The sequence below is a fragment of the Scyliorhinus canicula genome, chromosome 8, assembly GCF_902713615.1.
Source record: "Scyliorhinus canicula chromosome 8, sScyCan1.1, whole genome shotgun sequence".
NCBI lineage: Eukaryota > Metazoa > Chordata > Chondrichthyes > Carcharhiniformes > Scyliorhinidae > Scyliorhinus > Scyliorhinus canicula.
Window position 1 is genome coordinate 32,168,246 of NC_052153.1, and position 20,407 is coordinate 32,188,652.

At 45.7% G+C, this 20,407-nt stretch overlaps 1 protein-coding gene across 4 annotated transcripts in view; it reads right to left on the reverse strand.

The window, feature by feature from the left end:
* The window catches only part of zdhhc21 (zinc finger DHHC-type palmitoyltransferase 21), a 229,507-nt gene that overhangs the window by 71,022 nt on the left and 138,078 nt on the right, over positions 1-20,407 (reverse strand). The gene's annotated exons all lie outside the window — the stretch shown is intronic.

Genomic DNA, 20,407 nt, shown 5'->3' on the forward strand with positions numbered 1-20,407 from the left:
TGAAACCTCCCCCTCCCTTTCCCCCCCAATGGCGACTCGAGGATGAAACAGTTCCTCGGTGGACAGGACATACCAGTCGTGGGGGATTATAGGAAGGGGCTGGAAGCTCCACTAGAACTGAGAGAGGTCATGGCGAGCATCAGCTCCATGCAGGCGTCGGAACCAGCTGGACAGGACTTCGACAAAGATTTCACGGCAGCGCTAGCCCTGCCCTTGCGGGAGTTGCTCGCAGACTCGCTAGCGAGTCCTTGCCTCCAATGCTGACATGAGCCACTATATCACTGATACCCAAGAAAGACAAAGACCTAACTGAATGCGGATCCTACAGACCCATTTCACTGCTCAATGTGGATGCGAAAATTCTTGCAAAAATCCTGGCCAGGCAACTGGAGAACTGCGTGCCAGAGGTGGTCTCAGAAGATCAGACGGGCTTTGTTAAGCATAGACAGCTATCAGCGCACATCAGGCGACTGCTAAACATGATAATGACCTCTGCAGTAACCATCTCCTTGGACACAGAAAAGGCTTCGGCAGAGTCGAGTGGAATTACCTCACTGAGGTACTAGAGCGGTTAGGGCTGGGGACAGGTTTTACCTCATGGGTGTAACTCCTGTACAACACCCCAAAGGCAAGCATACGGACCAGCACCACCAGCTCTGAATAATTAAAGCTGCACAGAGGCACAAGGCAGGGATGCCCGCTGTCCCTGCTTCTATTTGCCCTGGCAAACGAGCCATTTGCGATAACTCTCAGAACGGCGAAAAATTGGAAGGGAGCCGAAGAGGAAACAGAGAACACAGAGTCTCACTCTATGCGGATGGCCTGCTTGTACCCTTGGGCAGCACGGTAGCACAAGTGATTAGCACTGTGGCCTCACAGCGCCAGGGTCCCAGGATCGATTCCCGCTTGGGTCACTGTCTGTGCCGAGTCTGCACATTCTCCCCGTGTGTGCAAGGGTTTCCTCTGGGTGCTCCGTCCAGTTTCCTCCTTCAGTCAGGTTAGGTGGATTGGACATGATAAATTGTCCTTAGTGACCAAAAAAGATTAGGAGGGGCTGTTGGGTTACGGGGATAGGGTGGAAGTGAGGACTTAAGTAGGTCAGTGCAGACTCGATGGGCCGAATGGCCTCCTTCTGCACTGTATGTTCTAAGTTCTAAAGCAGCATGGAAGGGATCATGAAGCTCCTGAGAGAGGTGGAGCCTCAGGCTACAGGCTAAACCTGAACAAGAGTGAAGTCTTCCCGGTGAAACCAAAAAGGGGAGGGCCAGAGCTGGGATGGTTACCATTCAAGCAAGCCCAATGCAAATTCTGCTATCTGGAGATCCAGATTGCCCACGATTGAACACAGATCCACAAGTGGAAACTGGCTAGTCTGCAGGAGGAAGTTCAAAAGGACACGAAGAGATGGAACACAATCCCACTCTCCAAAGCGGGGAGGGTGCAGATGATCAAGATGAATGTGCTGCCCAGGGTCCTCTTCCTGTTCAGATCCGTACCGATCTACATCCGCAAGGTCTTCTTTAACTCAGTCGACAAAATGATTATGCCGTTTGTGTGAGGGGGGGCGGATAGTGGTGGTGGGGGGGGAACTGAAGGATCCCCAAATCCGTCCTACAATGAAAAAGAAACATGTGGTCCTCCTGGTCCTCCCAAACCTACAATACTACCACTGGGCAGCTGCAGCAGAAAGATGAGGGGGTGGGTGAAAGAACCAGAAATGGAATGGGTGAGGATGGAGGAGAGCTCCTGGACAGGGATGGCCCTCTAAGTCCTTGCCACAACAGTACTCCCATCCCCGCCAGCGAAGCACTCAACAGGCCCAATGGTGGTAGCCACACTCCAAATCTAAAATCAAATGAGATAGCACTTCGGCCAAACCAAAATGTCCACAATGGCTCTCATCTGCGGCAACCACAGGTGCGCGCCAGTCACGTTAGACGCAACCTTTAAAAGGTGGAGACAGGACGGAGGGGACCCTGGCTGTTAGGGACTTCTATATTGAGGATAGGCTAGCGACTTTAGAGGAACTGACAGAAATACTACAACTCCCTAACGGGAATGAAGATGCGACACAAACAGATAAAGAACCTCCTTCGCAAGGAGACAACATCATATCCAAGGACCCTGAAACATACAATGTTCGAGGAACTACTGGACATGTGCAATCTGGGAGGGTGGAACTGTATGTACTAGAAAGGGCATGCTCCCCACTGGATCGAACTATGGACAAATGGGAGGAAGAATGAGGTATTGAAATAGTGTGAGGACTCTGGAGCGAAACACAGGACAGGACCAACTCCACCTCCACTTACGCAAAGCTGCGCCCCATGCAATTGAAAGTGGTGCACAGAGCTCACCTAACCAGAACCTAAATGAGATGGTTCTTCCCAGAGGAGGACAACAAATGTGAAAGGTGGCAGAGATGTCCGACCAACCACACCCACATGTTTAGGGCCTGCCCCAGACTTGTCGGGTTCTGGGCAGCCTTGTTTGAAGCAATGTCCAAGGTTGTGGGGCTGAGGATGGAGACATGACCGAGAGTGGCAGTCTTCGCGGTATCAGAGCAGCCAAAACTATTTATGGGGAAGGGGGACGATACCTTTGCCTTTCTAATCGCCCACCGAAAAATCCTGCTCAGCTGCCGATCGACAGCACCACCCAAAGCTGCAGACTGGCTGGCTGACCTGTTGGAATTTCTCCACCGAGAGAAAATCAAATTCATCATCCAACAGTCGGAGGAGGGCTTCCTCAAGATATGGAAGTCATTCACCAACTTGTTCCAGGACCTGTCTGAAATCAAGAAGAGCGAGGGGAGGGGGGGAGAGGGAATGGACCGCACAGGGGTCAACAAGACACCAAAGAACAAGAAGAGGGAGCAAAGGAGGGGGGAGGTAGGGAGTGAGGAGGTGGGGGGGGGGGGGGGGGGGGGGAGGGAACAGCCGGAATAAATAACAGGGGGGGATGGGGCTCTGTGGCAGGGAGGATGGGCCCCAAGTCAAAATGGGGGCCAAGGCCGAACCACCCGGTACGGGGAGGGGTACCAACCCCACCCCCCTCCACCCCCAGGGCGGAAAGGTCCAAAACAACCGGCAGACTAACAAAGCCATTAACAGGGCCTTGGGCCCTGGCGGGTCGGGCACAAGCAGATAAGACAAAATAGACCTAGGAGCCAAGGCAACACCTAAAAAGGGGTGGGGAGGGATGGAGGGAGAGGGAAAGGGGGGGGGGGGGGGGGGGGGAGGAACTTCATCGATCTAAATACAAACTGTGCATAAACTTCAAAATTCGAATAACATTTTTCAAAAGAAAAAAAATGTTGATCTGAGAACAAATTCAATGATTAAGCCACCACTGGCCTCTGGGTAGAGAATTCCAAAGATTTACATCCCTCTGAGTAAAGGAAGTTCTTCCTCATCCCAATCCTAAAGGGTCTGCCCCTTATTCAGAGACTGTGTCTCTTGGGTCCAACATAAAATAATGACCATCAGAATAATTCCGTATAAATATCATTAAAAGGCAAGGGGTGTATCTCCTAACAGTAGGATACTGTAGTTTGCCACATACTGCAAGGTAATTACAGAAAGACATTTGTAGGAAAGTAACAGGCATAGAATAATCAGGGGAATTTCACCTTCTTCCAAATAAACTGGCCAGAAAAAGGAGTGAAAAGACAAATATTGAGATCAAGCACAAAGCTCAAAAAGTAATGTTTGGAAATAGCCTTTGAGGATCACAAAGCAAAGCTGCATCACTGTGCAATTTGCATTAACTAATCTGATGCTATCAATTCCTTGCCTGCCCAGCCCCATCACTGCTGGTACTTTCAAAGCCTTGATAATAACTCCACACAATAGATGAGAGAGATTTGAATATGGCAGAAGTATGCCCAAAACCGCTTCTTAGTAGATGCAAATAGTGAAACTGGCGAATGTTCTGTAGAGATGAGACAGATCATTCATTACAATATTTAAATAGGACAGCCCGATTACACACAATGCTTAATTTAAAATGTGCTCTTGCTGTGTGGGTTCTCCATGGAACTCAGCAGTAAAAGAGAGGTTGTGAGCTACCAGCTCCAAAATATAAATGCTTTTTCCAGCACGTCTTGTGGGCCAGGAGTACTCTCCTTGGATTCTCAAGGAAACATTCAGCCTCGCCAATCACTGCCTTTCGCTCCCTGAAGACCCAATTTCCCCTTCTGCAGAGACGGCCTTTTGCCATCCAGGTAGTCCCGCCACCCTCCCCGAGGGCTGACATTCAACCCCTCCCTGGAGCATCCATGGGGATTCTACTCTGCACTCTCCTGTCATTGCTATTCCATCCCAGCTGCCAGCCAGCCTGTCAATTTGACCGACTGTCAGGCAGCAAACCAAAGAAGTAAATGATACTGAGTTCTTGCCATTATATTTGGCAGGATCTCTATGGCTGAACCTTACCGGGTTCATTGTTTGTTTTGGGATTTTTCACATACCCTCCTTCTTTGTAAATATTGGGGCACACAAACTTACCAGAGACTTAACCTCAAATTAATTCCTTATTTTTATTCCCTCACACATGCAACCAAAAGGTGACAAGAATTACATGAATTGTGTGTGTTCTTTCAAAGAAATGTATTGACAATGGAGAAAATTCTGAGCAGAAAAGGTAGGAAAGGGAAAACAAAAATTCTCCTTGCAATGTGCGCAAGCAGTACCCAAAATCTATCTCAATGTTTAAGGCAAAGAGATCAATATGAAAGGCTGGTTTGTAGAAAAGAAGTTGCATGTAAGCAGGAAAGGTGAGCTCCAAAACAGTCTCTGCAAAAATAATAATGTTTTTAAAGATAAATAGGACTGTGGAACATCAAAGACAAATCGTTTCACGGGTTCAGATATCTTTGGTTGGTTTATGAATGTTATTTGGGTCAGTAATAAAAATAGGCATTGTAATCACTTTTAAAGATTGAATTCACTGGTTGTAATTGATTGAAATTGGTCTTTAATTTGTTTGCATTTTAGTTGACTCTGACAGCTGTATTTCATCAAAGCAGTATCTTCAAGTAATTGATGATTTGAGCTTTTAATAGAAGTGAGACATTTCCATGCAGAGCACATTTAATCTAACCTCAATTGTGCAAGGCTTCTAATACATCACTGTATATTTTAGGTTGTGAGCATGGTTCTGTGCAGAGAGAAATTCTAAGCAAAACAGAGAAAATGCCAGTAACTGCATTTACAAAAAGACTGGATAATTCAGTTCTGAGAAATAAGTTAGATCCGAAGCATTGGGCGGGATTCTCCGGCTGCACCTGACCAGCGACCGGAAATTCCCACCTGAGGTTATTGAACCTTTACATTAGACATTAGAACATTACAGCGCAGTACAGGCCCTTCGGCCCTCGATGTTGCGCCAACCTGTGAAACCAATCTAAAGCCCATCTACACTATTCCATTATCATCCATATGTTTATCCAATGACCATTTAAATGCCCTTAATGTTGGCGAGTCTACTACTGTTACAGGCAGGGCATTCCATGCCCTTACTACTCTGAGTAAAGAACTTACCTCTGACATCTGTCCTATATCTATCTCCCGTCAATTTAAAGCTATGTCCCCTCATGCTAGCCATCACCATCTGAGGAAAAAGGCTCTCACTGTCCACCCTATCTAATCCTCTGATCATCTTGTATGCCTCTATTACATGGTCTGCTCCCGCCCGTGGCGATCTTGTGGTCGGCAGTGTCGTGTTAGGTACACTGGTCTAACACTGGCTGCAACTGGATGCAGCTTAGATCAGAAAGATACTCCAGACCTTGAAGTTAGTTCAATCAGATTTATTGAACTAATAGCACAGTTAGCACAGTTCTCTGTGAGTTCGACTCTCTGCTAACTTAAGTGTGGTTACTCTGTCTGACTGAACCAGACTAGCTCGTAGCCACGTGCTGGAGGTGTGAGATTGTAACAACACCCTTGACTGACTCTCGGATGTTCATCAGTGGAAAGAGGCGGAGTGTGAGTGCCTCGTGTCTTTTATAGTCAGATCCCACCCGAGTGTCCTGCCTGCTTATTGGTCATGTCCTTTTCTCTGTGTGCGTGTGTGTGCCTGCATATCATGACAGGCGGGGCAGAGGAATCCAGCCCATTAAGTCCTAATTTGTTCCTTTTCAAATACTGAAAGGCTAATTGTTTTGCCATCTTTCTTGTCTTTGTAACAATGAATAATATACAGAAATTGGGTTAGGTTTTTTAAAAACAACTCATTACGCTGTCATGAACCACACTGATGGTATCTGTGAGGGTACCCCGAACACTGGTTCCTGGGAATGCATGATTTTATTTTTGGAATGGTGTGCGGAGTCACATGAAATCCCAGTGAGGATAACCAGCCCAGTTGTCATGTAACAATTATTAAAGTCTGTTTATTAAATTAAAGCAAAGACAAATACACATGAACAGGACAACAATACACTAAGACAATTAAATATATGAGTCACTAAACGCACACACAGTTTATGTAGAACATACCCCTTGTTCGAACTGTATCTATGATCCCTGAACTCCTTTCCCTGAGCAACATCCAAATTAAACACATCTATCAATCAAACCCAAATTTTTGTAACCACACAATACACGGCTGATAATCAAGTCTGGGGAGCATCTTTTCCTGGTCCAGTGAAGATACTTAAACTGCCTTTACTTTAAAAAATATATTTTTATTCAACTAAGGCGTACATAAATATAAACACAGAGTAAATCAAAAACATAACAAATCACATAATTTGACATTTTCTCCCCTTTTTCTCCGCTTAACCCGCCCCCCCCTCCCGCTGGCAATGAGCAGGTCCTCAAACGGGGACATGAACAGCCACCATCTTGCCGCAGAACCCTTCCTCCGAGCTCCGAAGGGAGAACTTTTTCATTTTTTAATTGTTTTATTGGAGATTTGACATTTCATATCCTACATTACACAAGACTAAATCAAAACATGAATCTACAAGAATTTACAGCAGCTGTAATTTTAGATATTTGACAGCATATATTCTCTTTAAATGTTGTCATTCAGGGTGTCTTGGTTACGGTCATAAGGTAATCAAGCACGATACGGACAAAAGTAATTTGTGAAGAAAATGCTGCTGAGCATTTACTGGACCAGGTCATTGCCCGCGGTATTCCCATTCGTTCTTATTGGGCTGGTAGCTGGCTGTGCTTCTCCGAGAAGGAGCTTTTATATTGGTGCATCTCTTGGAGGAAGATCAGATCGACCCTCAAGCTTTTTAGGTGGGTGAAGACTCTGGATCTTTTCACCGGGCGTTTGAGTCTCCTGACTTTCCAGGTCACTATCCTGTGGCATCAGCCAAATTCATCGTGTGGATGTGCCCATGCACTCTGGGGTTTCCCTTTGCTTGGGGGCCATCTAAGATGGCCGTTGGTGCCATACATTCCACGTGGATGTGCCCCTGAACTACGGGGGTTCCCTTTGTTTGGAGTCATTCAAGGTGGCCATTTTCAATGGCCTTGTTCTTGCTGTTGCCATGCGTAACTTGTTGTAACCAGCGTCCTGCTCGTCTTCCTTTCCCCCACCCCATCTATTCCCAGGAACCACCTCCATGTCTGTCTACTCCATTTGTTTCCCCCTGCACCTCTGTGGTCCACCCGCTCTGTCCTCTCCCCAATGATTCCCCCCATCTTCCACCCTATCTAGGGTTTCATCCTTCCCCACCCTTTGCCAGGCACTCCCTCCCCGTCGGAAACTGTGAGATGACCCCCCCTCGCCCCATACTTCCCTGTGCTAGCCTGCTCGCCTGTGTGACGGACCTCTCTAGAATGATTACTGCCACCCCTGCCCATTATGTTCTTCCCCCACCGTTGCAGTGCAGTAATGTTCCTTCCAGGACAGGTGTTAGATTTGGAGGTAGGTGAGCACTTTGGTGATAGTGACCACAATTCGATTACGTTTACTTTAGTGATGGAAAGGGATAGGCATACACCGCAGGGTAAGAGTTATATCTGGGGGAAAGGCAATTATGATGCGATGAGGCAAGACTTAGAATGCATCGGATGGGGAGGGAAACTGCAGGGGATGGGCACAATGGAAATGTGGAGCTTGTTCAAGGAACAGCTACTGTGTGTCCTTGATAAGTATGTACTTGTCAGGCAGGAAGGAAGTGGTCGAGCGAGGGAACCGTAGTTTACTAAAGCAGTTTAATCACTTGTCAAGAGTAAGAAGGAGGCTTATGTAAAACTGAAAGGTGAAGGTTCAGTTAGGGCTCTCGAGAGTTACAAGTTAGCAAGGAAGGACCTAAAGAGAGAGCTAAGAAGAGCCAGGAGGGGACATGAGAAGTCTTTGGCAGATAGGATCAAGGATAATCCTAAAGCTTTCTATAGATATGTCAGGAATAAAAGAATGACTAGGGTACGTGTAGGGCCAGTCAAGGACAGTAGTGGGAAGTTGTCTGTGGAGTCCAAGGATATAGGAGAGGTGCTAAATGAATATTTTTCATCAGTATTCACGCAGGAAAAAGAAAATGTTGTCAAGGAGAATACTGAGACACAGGCTACTAGACTAGAAGGGCTTGAAGTTCATAAGGAGGAGTTGTTAGCAATTCTGGAAAGAGTGAAAATAGATAAGTCCCCTGGGCCGGATGGGATTTATCCTAGGATTCTCTGGGAAGCTTAGGAGGAGATTGTTGAGCCTTTGGCTTTGATCTTTAAGTCATCTTTGTCTACATGAATAGTGCCAGAAGACTGGAGGATAGCAACTGTTGTCCCCTTGTTCAAGAAGGGGAGTAGAGACAACCCCGGTAACTATAGACCAGTGATCCTTACTTCTGTTGTGGGCAAAGAATTGGAAATGTTTGTAAGAGATAGGATGTATAATCATCTGGAAAGGAATAATTTGATTAGAGATAGTCAACACGGGTTTGTGAAGGGTAGGTCGTGCTTCACAAACCTTATTGAGTTCTTTGAGAAGGTGACCAAACAGGTGGATGAGGGTAAAGCAGTTGATGTGGTGTATATGGATTTCAGTAAAGCATTTCCAGAAATCTATCCATTCCCTTTCTGATCTTGTTCAATAGAACATAGAACAGAACATAGAACAGTACAGCACAGAACAGGCCCTTCGGCCCTCAATGTTGTGCCGAGCCATGATCACCCTACTCAAACCCACGTATCCACCCTATACCCGTAACCCAACAACCCCCGCCTTAACCTTACTTTTTATTAGGACACTACGGGCAATTTAGCATGGCCAATCCACCAAAACCGCACATCTTTGGACTGTGGGAGGAAACCGGAGCACCCGGAGGAAACCCACGCACAGGGTGGGAGGACGTGCAGACTCCACACAGACAGTGACCCAGCCGGGAATCGAACCTGGGACCCTGGAGCTGTGAAGCATTTATGCTAACCACCATGCTACCCTGCTGCCCATTTGATCAGGTTCCCCACGGTAGGCTATTGCAGAAAATACAGAGGCATGGGATTCAGGGTGATTTAGCAGTTTGGATCAGAAATTGGCTTGCTGGAAGATGACAAAGGGTGGTGGTTGATGGGAAATGTTGTTCAGACTGGAGTCCAGTTACTAGTGGTGTACCACAAGGATCTGTTTTGGGGCCACTGCTGTTTGTCATTTTTTATAAATGACCTGGAGGAGGGCGTAGAAGGATGGGTGAGTAAATTTGCAGATGACACTAAAGTCGGTGGAGTTGTGGACATTGCAGAAGGATGTTACAAGTTACAGAGGGACATAGATAAGCTGCAGAGCTGGGCTGAGAGGTGGCAAATGGAGTTTAATGTATAAAAGTGTGACGTGATTCATTTTGGAAGGAATAACAGGAAGACAGAGTACTGGGCTAATGGTAAGATTCTTGGTAGTGTGGATGAGCAGAGAGATCTCGGTGTCCATGTACATAGATCCCTGAAAGTTGCCACCCAGGTTGAGAGGGTTGTTAAGAAGGTGTACGGTGTGTCAGCTTTTATTGGTAGACAGACTGAGTTTCGGAGCCATGAGGTCATGTTGCAGCTGTGCAAAACTCTGGTGCGGCCGCATTTGGAGTATTGTGTGCAATTCTGGTCGCCGCATTATAGGAAGGATGTGGAAGCATTGGAAAGGGAGAAGAGGAGATTTACCAGAATGTTGCCTGATATGGAGGGAAGATCTTATGAGGGAAGGCTGAGGGACTTTAGGCTGTTTTCGTTAGAGAGAAGATGGTTAAGAGGTGACTTAATTGAGGCATACAAGATGATCAGAGGATTAGATAGGGTGGACACTGAGAGCCTTTTTCCTCGGATGGTAATGTCTAGCAGGAGGAGACATAGCTTTAAATTGAGGGGAGATAGATATAGGACAGATGTCAGAGGTAGGTTCTTTTCTCAGAGAGTAGTAAAGGCGTAGAATGCCCTGCCTGCAACAGTAGTGGACTCACCAACACTAAAGGCATTCAAATGGTCATTGGATAGAGATGGATGATAAGGGAATAGTGTAGATGGGCTTTTGAGTGGTTTCACAGGTCGGCGCAACATCAAGGGCCGAAGGGCCTGTACTGCGCTGTAATGTTCTATGTTCCCCTGGAAGGTTACACACAGCGTGGCTCGGTACAGCATTACGAATCATACCGTACTTTTCTGTAGGGCTGTCTTGGCTGTGTTAAATTCAGCCTGGCATTTGGCCAAGTCCTAATGTCCTGATCCACATGGATTGTGTGTCCTTCCCACTTGCAAGACCACGCGTGTCTGTGTGTCTTGCCCAGTTCAGGATCTGTTCCGTATCTTGGAACTGGTGGAGCTTAGTGATGATGGCCTGTAGTTGTTCCCCTGTTTTTGGCTTTGGCTTCAACAACTTGGGCCCTATCTATTTCTGGGGCTTAGCAAAGTTTTCCCTTCTGACCAGCTGGCTCAACATCTGAGCCACGTACTCCGTACTGTTTTTGCCCTCAATACCTTCCGGTTGACCCACAGTGCAGAGGTTCTGGCAACGTTACCGGTTCTCTTGTTCCTCCACCTTTCCCGTGAGCATTCCCTTGGACACCACCAACCTCGTCACCTCCGCTTCCAATGAGGCGATTCGGTTGCCCTGGTCGGTAGCTGCCTTTATGAGCTCCCACACTGTTACTTCCTGCGCCTCCTGCCGCCGCTCTATCTTCACCAGCCTCTCCTTGATGGGGTCAGGGCGTCTGTGAACGCCAGCTTCATCTACTTTTTGATCATATCCCTGTGTTTGCAGAGCTCCTGTGTTAGAAGCTCCATCCATTGATTAATTGGTGGATAGTCCGGCGTGGGTGTCAACGACTCAGCTCGTCCAGCTATGTCCAGCTCGTCCAGCTATGTCCTCGCTCAGCTTGCACGCTGCCTCCACTTTTCTCTTCTGCCCCTTGGCTGATTTGGGGGCATCTTTTTGCATCATGATATTTGTGGAGGAGGGTGGGGGGGGCTTTTGCTGGCTTAGTGGCCTATGTTCAGGCTAAATATGCCAAAATCCAAGTTTTCAGGAAGAGAGCCACCTTTCCTGTGATTGCTCAGCACATCCCAGCCACCAGAAATCCCGAAGGGAGAATTGAATCTTCCCCAGCTTAAGGAATTTTGCAATATTCCCTAACCAGGCCTTGGTGGCTCCACCAACCTCCACTCCAGCAGAATTCCAGGTGATCAGTGTGGCAAAAACCACGTTTTAAGTGAGAGAATGGGCTAGGGTCTGGCAGATGGAATACAATGTTGACAAATGTGAGGTTATCCATTTTGGTAGGAATAACAGCAAACGGGATTATTATTTAAACGATAAAATATTAAAGCATGCTGCTGTGCAGAGAGACCTGGATGTGGTAGTGCATGAGTCACAGAAAGGTGGTTTACAGGTGCAACAGGTGATTAAGAAGGCAAATGGAATTTTGTCTTTCATTGCTAGAGGGATGGAGTTTAAGACTAGGGAGGTTATGTTGCAATTGTATAAGGTGTTAGTGAGGCCACACCTGGAGTATTGTGTTCAGTTTTGGTCTCCTTACTTGAGAAAGGACGTACTGGCACTGGAGTGTGTGCAGAGGGGATTCACTAGGTTAATCCCAGAGCTGAAGGGGTTGGATTACGAGGAGAGGTTGAGTAGACTGGGATTGTACTCGTTGGAATTTAGAAGGATGAGGGGGGATCTTATAGAAACATATAAAATTATGAAGGGAATAGATAGGATAGATGCGGGCAGGTTGTTTCCACTGGCGGGTGAAAGCAGAACTAGGGGACATAGCCTCAAAATAAGGGGAAGTAGATTTAGGACTGAGTGTAGGAGGAACTTCTTCACCCAAAGGGTTGTGAATCTATGGAATTCCTTGCCCAGTGAAGCAGTTGAGGCTCTTTCATTAAATGTTTTTAAAGTAAGGATAGATAGTTTTTTGAAGAATAAAGGGATTAAGGGTTATGGTGTTCGGGCCGGAAGTGGAGCTGAGTCCACAAAAGATCAGCCATGATCTCATTGAATGGCGGAGCAGGCTCAAGGGGCCAGATGGCCTACACCTGCTCCTAGTTCTTATGTTCTTAATGTCTCAGCAGCCAAAGTGCTTTTGACCACTCTCCTTATTTTCTTGGTTTCCCACACAAGAGGGCAACATTTACCATTGTTCCCCAAAAGGAAAATTATAAAACCTCCTGTGCTTGAAACCCCATCACATAAATTTGCATAGGACGCATCACGATAAACTATGAGTTTCAAGTGCCTAAGGTCACTTAAAACCGGGTACTTCAAAACACACTCCTGCATTTTTAGTTTGGCCAAAGCTTTATTTGCTCTTATTATGTCTTCCACTTTGGGATCATTCATTTTTGTACTCAACTCGTAAGACATCAAAACTCACGTCCGGTCTAGTCTGTCTACCTAACCAGTTTAGTTGCCCAATTAAACTTCGCAGTTGCTCTTTTTCTATCTTTGAAACCATTGTGTCTTTTTGTGAAACCCGGCCACGACTAATTGCTATTGGGCTGATGTTTTCCAAATAGGATTGTTGACATAAAGTTGCCCCTAACTTAGTCTGTCCAATTTCCAGTCCAATATATTTAGATGCACCGGAAGCCTGATTTTCAACCTTGAAATCCTTTCTCAAACCAGAGATTACAATAGCTTCAAAATCACTAGTCTCACCCCACAAAAAATCATCGACATGCATCATAAAGATGTCAGAAAGATTTCCTTTATAGTGCCAATAAAACATTGCAGGATCTGCTTTCAACTTTAATTTTAACAAAACTGACCTTACCAAAAAGTACCACACTCTAGGTGCATCATTTAATCCATATACATATTTGTTCAACTTCCAGAGTACCCCTTCTGTGTTAGCTGCTTCTTTAGGAGGACGGAGAAAAATGTCTCTCTGGAGCTGATGCCCCTGCAAAAAGGCAGCTTTTATATCTATAGATTTGCATTCCCATGCCTTTGTGGCTAATAGAGCCAAGAAAATTTTTTAAATAACCTTTCCTGCTGTAGATGAATCTACCCTTAAATCCTGATCTTCTAAGTTTTCTTCAAATCACCTTGCCACAAGCCTGGCCTTTGCCTTATAAGTTCCATCCAGAAGAACCTTTTCCGTGCAAATCCATCAGTGGGATAGAGCTTTTTGTCCCCTATCCGGTACTTCCGTGTATACCCCAAATTCACTCCAACTATGCAATTCTTGCAGTTTCACATCTTTGATAACTTTTTCATCTAATTTATTTGAAGCCACCAAAATCTCACGTGCATGTGGGCTTCTACTCGTATTAGTATTCGTAGTCTGACTCATGTTCCGAGATCTTGATAAACTACGTCCCTTCTCCCACCTGGTATCTCGTTCTGTACTGCTACTGCTTGATCTTTCCCTTCTGTTGTGGGATGTCCTTTCGATATTTCTCGACCTTTTCCTGCGAACCTGTCACTATCCGATGTACTATCTGAACAGGCACTGCGTTTCTGTGCCCTCCATTTTTGAACTTCGTTTTCCCATTCCATTGTCTTAACTCTCTCCCCTGAATGGTGTACATTCAACCAATGTTTATACTTTCCAGTGATCTTCCCTGCTCGACTAATAACAGTTGCATCCTTCCACTGACTAGACCCTTCAGGCAAGTATGTCACTTTTGTACCAACTTTTGGCAGTTGCCCTTTCGGAAAAATGGCCTGTTCTAATTTTTCAGAAGTGTCGTGTTCCTTGACATGTCTGTCTGCTCTGTCAAAATTTGAAAATTTGTAATTAGTACCCATTATCCTTGATGAATGTACCCTAACAGTTTGATTACCATGTTGCAAAATAATTGTTTTGCCACCTATGCCTATGATCTTCCCTGGGCCTTTCCATTTATTCGAATTGTCTCTCTTGTAGTATACCATGTCTCCTTGCTGAAAACGGCATCTGATGGCCGTACATTATGTCTTAAAGCTCTGCGAATACTTTCAGAGACTTCTGTTTCCAAAAATGCTTTTCTACTGCTATGTAATGCATTTAAATGTTCAGCAAAACCAGAGCTAATTGTAGTCCCTTCCCAAGCTGGAGGCTGGTCATCCAAAATGGACGGAATTTTAGGATTTCTACCAAACACTAATTGATAAGCACTATAGCCCCCAACCATCTGCAATGAATACTTTGCATGTACCGCCCATGCTAAAGCTGTATTGAGCCTGCAGTTTGGTCGATCTGCCAACATTTTCCAAAGCATGTCATCGATAACAGCATGATTTCTTTCGCAGACATGCAAATGAGCTTTCTGCAGCCGTTTATATAGTCTGCCAAATTCTATTATATGGATATATAATGGATATATCCTTCCATGGATATATCCTCCATTTTCCGGAACTTACCAAAATCCGACCATGCTTCATACGCACTTAACAAGTCATCTTTCTCATAAACCTTATCCATATAATGTAATAAAGTCGGCAGACCTTCTTCTGAATCTAACTCTTCCAATTCCAGCTCAGAAAGCACTTTGTTTCGGATTTTACTTCCATATGGTAAAGAAAGAGCCAATGCCATACCTTGTTTTCTCTTTCCCAAAGCAGTTACCATAGTCCGCATAACTACTGCACTTCTCCATTAGTCGTACGATTCCCTTTCAGAAAATAAGGGAGGATAATCATATCCAGTCATCTTTATCCTGAGTTCAGCCATATATCCCTTTTATTTCACTCACTCCTTGGTTTTATCTGGAAAAATTGTATCTTTCAACCCTTCATATTTACACAGCAACCATCCGCTGCTACCAATTGTTAGACATATTAGATGCTGTGGTATGAAGAAACAAAAGTTCTGTTCCTTTTTCACCAACACACTTTTATTTCTTCCAACAGACTCTGCACAAAACTCTACACATCACCAGACCCAGATGCACCTGAAGCCCCTTTACATATCAGTGTCAATTATTGGACACTTAACATAAATGAGACAACTAATTGCAATGTCTCTCAACCCATTACTTAACATCAGGTCCCAGTGCCTCCCCTGACTGAATCAAACCGATTGCCTCAATCACCTCTTGCAGTCTTAATGGAGTCCCCAGTTCCAACCCCTTCTCCCTCTAAACCTCCGGGAACACTAGCCCAGCAAGAAACTGCCCCACAAGGTTCAGACTTATACAGTTCCATGCAGAAGGACTCAAATGCTTTATTAATGTGCTCTGGCATCGTCACCAACGCACCCCCATACTCTCTCACTTGAACTCCAATGAATATATGCCCAGCCTGGACAACCTTTCCTCATAAGACCCTAACCTTAACTGTTCATCACATGAATCACCCTGGTGAATGTTCTCTGAATCACTTTCATTGTAAGTCTATCCCTTATTCAGTAAAAGCTAAACTCCAAAGATGAGATAACAGTGACTTCCTTTGACATTAAGGCAGCATTTGACTGAGTGCTGCATCAAGGAACCCCAACAAAACTAAAGTGATGAGAATCAGGGGGGAAACTTTCCATTGGCTGGAGTTATACCTAGCACAAAGGAAGATGGCTGTGGTTGTTGGAAGTCAATTATCACAGTTCCAGACCATTGCTGCATGAGTTCTTCAGGCTACGGCCCTAGGCCCAGCCATCTTCACATACTTCATAATTACGTTCCCTCTGTATTAAGGTCAGAAATGGGCATGTACGCAAATGAGTACACAACATTCAGGCTATGTCCAACAAGAGATAATCTAACCTTGATACTCAACTGAATTTATCACTGAATTTCCCACATGCTGGGTGTTACCATTGACCAGAAACTCAACTGGATTAGTCACACATCGATAATGTTGCTGCAAAAGTTCTTCTGAAGCTAGGAACTCTGCAGCGAATAATTTATCTCCTGACTCCCCAAAGCCTGTCCACCATCTACAGGTGCAAGTCAGGAGTGAAATGGATCACTCTCCACTTGCCTGGATGAGTGAAGCTCTGAGAACACTCAAGAGGCTTAACACCATCCAGAACAAAGCAGCCCGCCTAATTGGCACCCCAGCTACTTCAAAACTGCAGCAAAGCTATGATGATATTTATGCTCCACACTAACCTCCTCCATTCCTTTCACCGCTATGTTTATCTAGATTTGCCTCAAATGTATCTACGCTGATCACCTCAACTATCTCCCCTAGACGGGCAGCACGGTGGCTTAGTGGTTAGCACAACTGCCTCACGGCGCTGAGGTCCCAGGTTCGATCCCGGCTCTGGGTCACTGTCCGTGTGGAGTTTGCACATTCTCCCCGTGTCTGCGTGGGTTTCGCTCCCACAACCCAAAAATGTGCAGAGTAGGTGGATTGGCCACACTAAATTGCCCCTTAATTGGAAAAAATAATTGGCTAATCTAAATTTATAAAAAAAAACTATCTCCCCTAGCAGTGATTCCCACATTCTAATAACTCTCTTGGTAAAGCATCTTCTCCCATATTCCATACTGGATTTTTAAATAATTAACTTACAATTGAGGGCACATGGCAACACAGTAGCACAGTGGTTAGCACTATTGCTTCATAGCACCCTGGTTCGATTCCCAGCTTGGGTCACTGTCTGTACGTTCTCCCCGTGTCTGCGAGGGTTTCCTCCGGATGCTCTGGTTTCCTCCCACATGTTCCAAAAGACGTGCTTGTTAGGTGAATTGGACATTCTGAATTCTCCCTCTGTGTACCCAAACAGGCGCCGTAGTGTGGCGACTAGAGGCTTTTCACAGTCACTTTGTTGCAGTGTTAATGTAAGTCTACTTGTGACAATAATAAAGATGATTATTATTATTATGGTTTGGTCTCCCGTCTCATTGGAAACAATGCTACGTTCACCCTACTAAACCCTTTCCATTATCTTAAAGACCTTTATCAGGCTACCCTTCAGCCTTCCCCTTTCTCAAGAAAGGGCCCCAAATTGTCCACCCTCACTGGATAGGTATAACCACTCAGTTCTAGTATCACCTTTGTCATTCTTTTACGTACCTTCTCCAGCGCTTCCTCATCCTTTTGTTATAATATGGAGATAAAGACATTTCATGCTCTTCAAAGTGTGAACCACTTGATATTTAACATAAGATATTTAACATATCTTTTGCCTTTCAATTCTGCAAGTGCTTGGTTTACTTTCTTTTATAAACCTGTCACCTAGTTTTATTGATTTGTTTACCGGTACCCCTAGATGCTTTTCCGATTTACATTTAAATTCTCCATGTAAATTCTTATTTTCAAGCAGCATATGCCATTTCAATCTTCCTATCAAATTGCACGACCGATTCCAGAGACAAAATAGTTGACAACAGTGGTGTCACTTCACAGCTGCAGGTTGTGTTTGATGCTTGCTCCTGCTGGTGGCTGCAGATACCGAGAGGCTGCTTTTCCTGTAGATACCGAGAGGCTGCTTTTCCTGCAGATACCGAGAGGCTGCTTTTCCTGCAGATGCCGAGAGGCTGCTTTTCCTGTAGATGCCGAGAGGCTGCTTTTCCTGCAGATGCCTAGAGGCTGCTTTTCCTGCAGATACCGAGAGGCTGCTTTTCCTGCAGATACCGAGAGGCTGCTTTTCCTGCAGATACCGAGAGGCTGCTTTTCCTGCAGATGCCGAGAGGCTGCTTTTCCTGCAGATACCGAGAGGCTGCTTTTCCTGCAGATACCTAGAGGCTGCTTTTCCTGCAGATACCGAGAGGCTGCTTTTCCTGCAGATGCCGAGATGCTGCATTTCCTGCAGATACTGAGAGGCTGCTTTTCCTGTAGATGCCGAGAGGCTGCTTTTCCTGCAGATACCTAGAGGCTGCTTTTCCTGCAGATACCGAGAGGCTGCTTTTCCTGCAGATACCGAGGTGCTGCTTTTCCTGTAGATGCCGAGAGGCTGCTTTTCCTGCAGATACTGAGAGGCTGCTTTTCCTGCAGATACCTAGAGGCTGCTTTTCCTGCAGATACCTAGAGGCTGCTTTTCCTGCAGATACCTAGAGGCTGCTTTTCCAGTAGATGCCGAGAGGCTGCTTTTCCTGCAGATACCGAGAGGCTGCTTTTCCTGCAGATACCTAGAGGCTGCTTTTCCTGCAGATACCTAGAGGCTGCTTTTCCTGCAGATACCTAGAGGCTGCTTTTCCTGCAGATACCGAGAGGCTGCTTTTCCTGCAGATGCCGAGATGCTGCATTTCCTGCAGATACTGAGAGGCTGCATTTCCTGTAGATGCCGAGAGGATGCTTTTCCTGCAGATGCCGAGAGGCTGCTTTTCCTGCAGATACCGAGAGGCTGCTTTTCCTGCAGATGCCGAGATGCTGCATTTCCTGCAGATACTGAGAGGCTGCTTTTCCTGCAGATGCCGAGAGGATGCTTTTCCTGTAGATGCCGAGAGGGTGCTTTTCCTGCAGATACCTAGAGGCTGCTTTTCCTGCAGATACCGAGAGGCTGCTTTTCCTGCAGATACCGAGGTGCTGCTTTTCCTGTAGATGCCGAGAGGCTGCTTTTCCTGCAGATACCTAGAGGCTGCTTTTCCTGCAGATACCTAGAGGCTGCTTTTCCTGCAGATACCTAGAGGCTGCTTTTCCTGCAGATACCTAGAGGCTGCTTTTCCTGTAGATGCCGAGAGGCTGCTTTTCCTGCAGATACCGAGAGGCTGCTTTTCCTGCAGATACCTAGAGGCTGCTTTTCCTGCAGATACCGAGAGGCTGCTTTTTCTGCAGATACTGAGAGGCTGCTTTTTTTGCAGATACCGAGAGGCTGCTTTTCCTGTTTGCTTCCTTTTCTGTAGCCAAAATTATTTCTAATCCAGGAACACCGGGCTCAGGGAGACGCATGGGTCCAGAAGGCAATCCGGTTTGAAGCAAAAAGATGCTGCAGGACTTGGTGCATCACATTGCTCCAAATGGGCCGCCTAATGACACCATTGAAGAAATACATCTGCAGATTGATGATGCTTTTGTTGCTGTTGTGACTGGCACATCACCGTGGGTTAAACATGCTGGAAGTCAAGGATGTTCAACTGCATCTTGAACACCAGTGGAATATGCAGCTGCCAGAATTTGTTTCCGGTGAATTTGGGCCATGTGGGAGAGCCTGCACAGCTGTGGAACCTGGACAATGAATGGCACTGATATGTGGAACAAGTTACACATTGATGGACAGATCATTTCTATGACAAAGTTCTGGACAGTCTATCACATTTTCAGGGTTATCCTTCGTTTCTGTTGTGGAATCTGCGAGGGGTGATACCGTGTGTTTGGGTTTTTTTTGTGCAAAATAGCTGATAAAGCTTTGTATTAGTACCAATATGGAACAGTAATGTTTCCTTGTTGTTTAATGGTTAGTGTGATATGTGGAATGTTATGGATTGATTTTCAAATCGTTGTTACTGCTGACTATTTAATAAACAAAATATTCTCAATCCTTCTCGAATACCACCTGTTGTATTAATTACCCTTCATGCTTTTGTAACCAGCGTGCTGTCCATTGTGCCACTTGTCCCCTGACTCCACGTACCTTCATTTTTAAGTCCACTATTTGGTACCTTAGTGAATGCATTTCAAAAGTCTGTGTGTAGTCCATACATTACCCATGTCTATTCTTTCTGTAACTTTTCAAAGAATTCAATAAAGTTGGTCAAGTATGACTTATCATTTTGAAATCCATGCTAACTAATCTTTATTATTATTTAGGTTCAAAATGTTTTTTTATTACACATTTCATTATCAACCCGCTCACCAACATTAAGCTGACTGATCTACAGCTCCGGTTAGTATTGTGTGTAACAGGGCAGACCACATTGCTGATCAGGATCAAATCAGCACTGGAGCGATCCTTGCCGCTCCAGCTGCCGATCCCGGTGTCAACTGGGTGCCACGGGGTCCGTGCATGCGCAGTGGCACTGGTGCCAATGCACGCATGCACAATGACTCCCTTCTCCACGCCGGCCCCGACGCTAAATGGCGTAGGACTAAAGGGGCCGGCGTGGAAGAAAGGGTGCCCCCAGCCCGAGAGGCTGGCCCGTTGACTGGTGGGCTCCGA